This window comes from Triticum aestivum, chromosome 4B (genome assembly GCF_018294505.1).
Source record: "Triticum aestivum cultivar Chinese Spring chromosome 4B, IWGSC CS RefSeq v2.1, whole genome shotgun sequence".
Taxonomy (NCBI): domain Eukaryota; kingdom Viridiplantae; phylum Streptophyta; class Magnoliopsida; order Poales; family Poaceae; genus Triticum; species Triticum aestivum.
In genome coordinates, this window is record NC_057804.1 from 107,794,405 (window position 1) to 107,802,866 (window position 8,462).

Consider the following 8,462-nt stretch of genomic DNA (forward strand, 5'->3'; position numbering starts at 1 on the left):
TGGCGACGAGCGGCGCTACATGACGGAGCACGTTCAGCAACTCATCGACGCCGCGGCCATGCAGCAAGAAGCCAGCGCGTGCACCAAGAATCCTCCCTCCCCCCGGTAAGATCAAGGCGCGACCTCCCGGACGCCAACAGCAGGTGGCGCCTGCGATCGAAGAGATAGAAAGACAGCTGCTAGCTGTAGTCGGACGCGCCTCACCATCGAGCGCGACCAAGATGGCCGCCCACGAGCTGTAGAACGGCAGGACGACTGTCCGCCTCCCCCTCCCCCGCGCAGGGAGAGGTACGCCTCCCCTCCGCCTGTTGAGCACCCAACGCTCAGTGGTCGGTGTTGGGGAACGTAGTAATTTCAAAAAAATTCCTATGCACACGCAAGATCATGGTGATGGCATAGCAACGAGAGGGGAGAGTATTGTCCATGTACCCTCGTAGACCGTAAGCGGAAGCGTTATGACAACGCAGTTGATGTAGTCGTACGTCTTCACAATCCGACCGATCCAAGCACCGAACGTATGGCACCTCCGAGTTCAGCACACGTTTAGTTCGATGACGATCCTCGGGCTCCGATCCAGCAAAGCGTCGGGGATGAGTTCCGTCAGCACGACAGCGTGGTAACGATGATGATGTTCTACCGGCGCAGGGCTTCGCCTAAACTCCGCGATGATATGACTGAGGTGGAATATGGTGGAGGGGGGCACCGCACACGGCTAAGGAACGATCCGTAGATCAACTTGTGTGTTATGGGGTGCCCCCTGCCCCTATATATAAAGGAGCAAGGGGGGAGGAGGTCGGCCCTAGGAGGGGCGCGCCAAGTGTGGAGTCCTACTAGGACTCCCTAGTCTCTACTCCTAATGTCTCAGTTGGTAGGTCGCGTTTCGGGTTTTATTTTCATCCCACCTCATCCGGTCTTTTTTGGTACTTCTTTGGTACTTCCTCCCACCTCCCCCTCAGTTGTGAAAAACCAAGAAAAACCCCGCGATCGAGTCCCGCACACGCCCAAACTCCCGTCGTTATCTCTACTCCTAATGGAGCAGTTGGTAGCCTTGTACGGTTTATTTTCGTCCCACCACTTTCAACCATTTTATTTCGCTGGTTTTTTTCCGTCCCTCCCCCACCCCACCGGTTTAGTTTCGCGTCACCCTCTCACACAACGAAAAAAATCTTAACGGATCATAACTTTCCATGCTGGTGCAAGTTATTTTTAGTAATGTCTTTATGTGAAAGAATCAATCACGATCAATCTCTAAATATCAAATCTAAATTAATTAACCTTACCTTAAATTGCTCAATCACATTAATTAGGAAACAAAATAACCGATTTTAAGAAAATATCTACTCTTAATGGAGGGTATTACATACCAAACATAGGTACGTCATTAGCTCGCTTCCTTCCCTTCGTCCCTCAGTCCCATGCTCGTGGCGCTGAAGTGGCATCGACAGGCGATGGCGGCGAGGACAGCACGTGGCAGCCCCTGAAGCACGAACACGACTGCACCTCGGGTCTGCCGTCTCCCAAGATATGGGTGAGTTCTCGTGATGCCCACCCTAAACCCTCACGTCCTACAAATTCCTCAACCTCTACCATCTCGATTTCGTCCATGCTCTGATCCAAATGACGATGCAGCTCCGGCCGATTGACAATGGAGGTTTGCCATCCTTCCTCTCAGCACCCACTCCTGGAGGAACGACACGCCATGCCGATCGAACCCGGTCGAGATCACTCACCAAGATTGCTATTCGGAAGAAGAGTGGGACGGGATCTGCACTTTTGTTAATATAACATATACTTGTGCAGGTGCAGGTTTTGTTTTAAAAATCCAATTTGTTTATCCTTTTGTCGCTGAAATTGTTTACTAATTATGTCATTGGTTTTATTTCTTCTAGATGTTGTATATTCTTGGATTGAAGGGACTGTCTGACAAGGTGAAAGAGCTAATCTCTACTCCTAATGATCATGGGCTAATCTCTACAGTTTATTTTTGTCCGGTTTTTTTCGTCCCACCTCCACCCCCTAGCCAGCCCCACCCCTCGATCTTCTCCAAGTTTCCGGTTTTCTTTTTTCATGCAGGAAATCAGGACACAATCTATCTTTCCTTTAATGCACATCTCCCCAGTAAAAAAATCAGGACACTATCCCCTCCTTCCTATTAACACTAACACACATTTCTTCTGAAAATCCGGGACGTAATCCTCTCCTTCCCACTAATCTCTCTTATATGGCTTTCCCATAATTATGTCGGTCCTGCTCAGTTTGATATAATTCAATTTGGACGAAGGACGCCAGAGATTAACTTTCGCTGGCAGAGAAAGAGACTAGGGATTGATTGGTTTTAAACATTGGATTCGGTATTAGCTTAACATCTGCAGGAACAAGACGACCATAGGAAAGGCTGGCTTGCTCGACCTGCATGTTTCCTGTATATTCATTCTCTCTCCAATTCTAATACAGTCCAATTGATCATTGTATATTTATCTAATCATGGTTCCTATATCGTTTTGTATGGCTACGTGATGGGGTCGCATCCACATGGGGGAATATCGCAGATTGGATCGGAAGCAGGCCGCACAGATGAACCACCCCACCTCGTTGTCTGCCTGCACGATCTCCATTAATATCCAGCGCCGCCTCTCGAGTGGACGACCTGCATGTCGCCAACAACACCACTTACCTCTGCGCTCCGACCAAAGATCATTGTCCAGGTGAGGGTACCTCGCCGCAAGCCCGCAACAGTTGCCGTCACTGTTGATTATTCGTACTCAGATTAAGTTTCAGGCTCAGTCGTCTCTGTCGTCACTCGTCAGCGCACAGACGATGGGTTGGTGCCATACTATCATGTGGCATCTCCGTCGTTCTGGGCCGGGAAGATAACAGATTTTCAGAAAACAAATAATACATTTTAACCTAACTTCCTTAAATTATGCAAATCAATCGATTCCTTTTATTGGTTCAATTTGTCTTAGGAAACAAATAACAGATTTTTAGGAAACAAATAATACATTTTAATCTAACTTTCCTAACTTATGCAAATCAATCGATTCCTTTTATTGGTTCAATTTGTCTTAGAAACAAATAACAGATTTTCAGGAAACAAATAATACATTTTAATCTAACTTCCTTAAATTATGCAAATCAATCGATTTCTTTTATTGGTTCAATTTGTCTTAGGAAACAAATAACAGATTTTCAGGAAACAAATAATACATTTTAATCTAACTTTCCTAACTTATCTAAATCAATCGATTCCTTTTATTGGTTCAATTTGTCTTAGGAAACAAATAACAGATTTTCAGAAAACAAATAATACATTTTAATCTAACTTCCTTAAATTATGCAAATCAATTGATTCCTTTTATTGGTTCAATTTGTCTTAGGAAATAAATAACAGATTTTTAGGAAACAAATAATACATTTTAATCTAACTTTCCTAACTTATTAGTGAAATTTGTTTTAGGAAACAAATAACAGACACGTCACAACTTTCCTTCCAATAAATAGTTTCTTAACATTTGCAAACTTTCCTAATCAGACACGTCACAAACGGGCAGGTACTGATATCACGTTATCCAACAATAAAACCCCATTTGCATAGAAATCAGTTCAAAAATCCTAACTTTCCTAAATTTTTACCTTTCCTTGATAACAACAAACATTTTCTATGTTTTCCATCGATATTAGCATTTTTTTGAACTGAGATCTCCGGGTTATGTTTTTTTTTGTGATTCTTTCCAATTGTGACCTCTCCTTCCACTCCGGCTCCTTGTCGGATAAACACCTCCACCACAGCCAGGTGACACCGCCCCAGACCTCCTGCCTCTCCACAACTTCTCCGCCACCTCCTTCTCGTACTCCATTAACAATCCCTCTGCCACATTTGTCCACGGCGGTGTCGAGGGCATGGTGCAGCAGCGTACCAGCGGTAGAGCAGCGCATAGCAGCAGGAAGCAACACGTAGTAGGCGAGGCTGAGGGGGCGGCCGGCAGAAGATGGCCATGACTGGAGGCGGCGCGAGGCAGGCGGGCAGCAGACGGGCGAGCGCAGCCAGCGAGAGTGTGGCGCGCGACCAGGGTGTGTGTCGCGCGGGGCACAGTGGTGCGGTGGCTGCGGCGAGCGCGACGGCAGCGGCGGGCGCGACCGATGCGGTGTAGCACGGGCATGGGCATGGAGTGGGAGTGGCCCCGCGGGCGCGGAAGAAGAGCGGCAGGCTCAGGCATGGGCGTGCATAGGAGCGGGCATGTGCCACGGGGTCAATCCGAGGAGCTCGGTGGCTACCCCTGCAATGGCCATGGCGGACGGCGGTTCTCGGCCACGGCAAAATACCTAACGAGAGCAAACGAGAGGGGAGACAAGGGAAAGGCAAGAGGAGATCATGGCGGTGTCAATGGCGCCCTAGGCGAAGACATGGGAGCTCGAGGTGGCGCGGATCGAACGGCAATGTCGCGGTGGCCCAAGGTTGAGGAAGACGACAGCGACATCGATGCGGGGGTGCTGGACTTGATCTCGTTGGCGCAGACGAAGTAGCGAAGGCATTCGGAGCTCCTCGACAAGCTCCTAGCCCGCAAGGAGGGCAGTGGCCATGTGGACGGGGTCGGTCATGGTGGCCGTGGTGTCTGACTTCCTCCAGATCGACGGGATCGAGCGAGCGAGGAGGAGAAGTGGATTTGGGAGGGGGTGTCAAGGAGGAGTGAGGCCATGGGGTAGGGAAGGCAGGGCGTCACCCTTATCCATTCCCCTTCGATGCTAGCGAGGTGGTCGGGCGGGAGCCCGTCTCTGTAGCGACGCGGCTCAGGGAACAGGAGAAGACGACCGCACGGGGACTGGACCGCTGAGCCAGTTCGGTGGCAAGGCCCGGGGGGCAGGGCGAATCCCCTTTTACATCGTCCTTTTGGTTTTTCAATGTATTCTAATCTGTTTCTCTTTTTTAACACCGTTTTCTATTTATTCTTATCAACTAAATGATCTCTAATCCTAATGTCTCAGTTGGTAGTCTCCGTTTCGGGTTTATTTTCTTCCCACCTCCCGAGTGAGGGAGAGGGGGAGAGAGAGTGAGGAAGAGGGAGGGAGAGGGTGTGTGTGTGTGTGAGAGAATTTGATGGTAAAAAAGGTCGTCGATGTCACTTAATATGTATGAGAATATTCAATGTAATATTAACATAATTGATATTGAACTTTTAAAGTTAATGTGGCCCTGTTGTAACGCACGGGCGTTCTTCTAGTCCTAGTAGGATTCCACCTCCCTTGTTGGAGTAGGAGAAGGGGAAAGAGGGGGAGAGGAAGAAGGAAAGGGGGGCTGCGCCCCTTGTCCAATTCGGACCAGAGTGGGGGCGTAGGCCTCCTTCCTTTTGGCCTCTCTCCTCTATTCCCGTATGGCCCAATAAGGCCCATATACTCCCCGGTGAATTCCCGTAACTCTCCGGTACTCTGAAAAATACCCGAATCATTCGGAACCTTTCCGAACTCCGAATATATTCGTCCAATATATCGATCTTTACGTCTCGACCATTTCGAGACTCCTCGTCATGTCCTCGATCTCATTCGGGACTCCGAACTCCTTCGGTACATTAAAACTCATAATATAACTATCATCGTAACGTTAAGCGTGCGGACCCTACGGGTTCGAGAACTATGTAGACATGACCTAGAACTATTCTCGGCCAATAACCAATAGCGGAACCTGGATGTCCATATTGGCTCCTACATATTCTATGAAGATCTTTATCAATCAAACCGCATAACAACATACGTTGTTCCCTTTGTCATCGGTATGTTACTTGCCCGAGATTCGATCGTCGGTATTCAATTAGTTCAATCTCGTTACCGGCAAGTCTCTTTACTCGTTCCGTAATACATCATACCACAACTAACTCATTAGTTGCAATGCTTGCAAGGCTTAAGTGATGTGTATTACCGAGAGGGCCCAGAGATACCTCTCCGACAATCGGAGTGACAAAACCTAATCTCGAAATACGTCAACCCAACATGTACCTTCAGAGACACCTGTAGAGCACCTTTATAATCACCCAGTTACGTTGTGACGTTTGGTAACACACAAAGTGTTCCTCTGGTAAACGGGAGTTGCATAATCTCATAGTTACAGGAACATGTATAAGTCATGAAGAAAGCAATAGCAACATACTAAACGATCAAGTGCTAGGCTAACGGAATGGGTCAAGTCAATCACATCATTCTCCTAATGATGTGATCCCGTTAATCAAATAACAACTCATGTCTATGGTTAGAAAACTTAACCATCTTTGATTAATGAGCTAGTCAAGTAGAGGCATACTAGTGACATTATGTTTGTCTATGTATTCACACATGTATTATGTTTTCGGTTAATACAATTCTAGCATGAATAATAAACATTTAGCATGAAATAAGGAAATAAATAATAACTTTATTATTGCCTCTAGGGCATATTTCCTTCAGTCGGTTGGGCCGCCGCGAAGGAATCGGAGAAAACGACGCCCGCCATTGGATCGATCGCCTAGCGCGATCCCTTGCGCTAGAAGAAGAAGATGCGATTGGTCTGCCTTGTTTTGGCCCCTGCATTCGTGATGAGCCCTTCCCCAAAGAGTTCTCGCTCCCAAGATACACGCCCAAGTACAACGGCTCGGTGAAGCCGGAAGACTGGTTGATCGACTACTCCACTGCAGTCGGCATAGCAAACGGCAACAAGCACGTTGCCATGGAGTACGTCCCCCTCATGCTTTAGGGCACGACACACACTTGGCTGAACAGCCTCAAGCCCTACAGTGTCAACAGCTGGGTAGATTTCACTGAAGTCTTCACCCACAACTTCACCAGCACCTACAAGCGGGCGCCCAAGCCTTGTCAGCTCTCTCTGTGCGTCCAAGGCCCAACCGAGTCCTGTCGCGACTACCTGACACGGTGGGCCGAGCTTCGCAACTCCTGCTAAGGGGTGCACGAGGTGCAAGCCATAGAGTACTTCACCGTCGGGTGTAGAGAAGGCACCCTCCTCAAGCACCGACTCCTCTATGACGAGCCGGCTACACCCGACGAGCTGTTGATCATAGCAGACAAGTACGCCACTGCCAACTCCTCGATGAAGTCAGAGCTTTGGGTGGATGCCTCTAGGAAGGTGCTCCCTCTGGCTCCCAGAACGCCGGCTGGTGACACCAGTCGACGCCCATAGCAAAACGACAAAAGCGAGGCCCGGATGTCGGCTTCCACCAGCCGGCAAGTGGCCACAGTCGAAGATTAGCAGCCAGAAGAGCAGCCCATACCCAAGCATCAAAAAGGTGGCAAGCCGGCTTGGCACCCCGCCTTCTCCTATGAGCAAACCCTTGATGCACCCTGCAAGTTCCACAGCGGCGCGAAGCCATCCAATCACACCACTCAGAAGTGCCACTAGCTCACTTGAATCTCCAAAGGCGAGGGACAGCTGCCTCCTCCGCCTGCTGGCCAGCCGCCTCCGGCTCCACAGCAGCCGGTGGCTCGTCCAGCAGTCGGAGCCATCCAAGATGAATCTCCCGAAGAGCATCGAGCCTACGTTGTTTTCACAAGCCAGGCTGATGGCAGGCGCAGCCGGCGCCAGCAGCACCAAGAGGTCAACACTGTCGCCTCCAAGGCCCTAGAGTTCATGCACTGGTCTGAGAAGCCCGTCAGCTGGAGCCGAGCTGACCACCTGGAGGTGATGCCTTCCCTGGGTTCCTATGCCCTGGTGTTGGATGACACCTTTGCAACAGAGAGGCGAGCTGCTCATTTCTCCCGAGTCCTGATAGATGGCGGTAGCAGCATTAACATCCTTTACCGCGATACCATGGAGAAGTTGAACATCAAGATGAAGCAGCTCCTGCCTAGCCGGACCGTCTTCCATGGCATTGTGTCGGGTCTTTCCTACTCACCAATCGGCAAGATCAAGATAGATGTCCTCTTCGGAGACAGAGATCACTTCCGCTGTGAAGCAGTTTGGTTTGAAGTAGTGGACCTGGAGAGCCCTTATCATGCATTGCTTGGACGACCTGCCTTGGCCAAATTCATGGAGATGCCTCACTACGCCTACCTCAAGATGAAGATGGCAAGCACCAAGGGCATCATCACCATAGTCGGACACTACAAGAAGTCATCCGCCTGTGCTGCCGCTAGCAGCCGGCTGGCCGAGTCCCTTGTGATTGCCGTAGAGAAGAAGCTCCTTGACCGGGTTGTAGCCATGGCCAGCAAGCATCCGAACCTGTCACCGGATCCCAAGGAGTCGGAGGCCCAGGGCTCCTTCCAGCCTTCCAAAGAAACCAAGAAGATACCCTTGGACCCGGATCACCTAGAGAGGTTCGCTCTTATGGGAACCAACCTTGACAGCAAATAGGAAAGCGAGCTCGTCGATTTCCTCCGTGAGAATCGAGATATCTTTGCATGGTCCCCCAAGGACATGCCGAGTGTTCCGACGTATTTCAACAAGCACAAGCTGAAGGAAATATGCCCTAGAGGCAATAAAAAAG

General features: G+C 49.5%; 1 long non-coding RNA gene across 1 annotated transcript; it reads left to right on the forward strand.

The window, feature by feature from the left end:
- Positions 1–1,437: 1,437 nt before the first annotated feature.
- On the forward strand, positions 1,438–2,969 carry LOC123094572 (uncharacterized). Its single transcript, XR_006445877.1, has 3 exons — positions 1,438–1,528; positions 1,630–1,800; positions 1,890–2,969. It is a non-coding gene; the product is annotated as an uncharacterized lncRNA (long non-coding RNA).
- Positions 2,970–8,462: the final 5,493 nt, after the last annotated feature.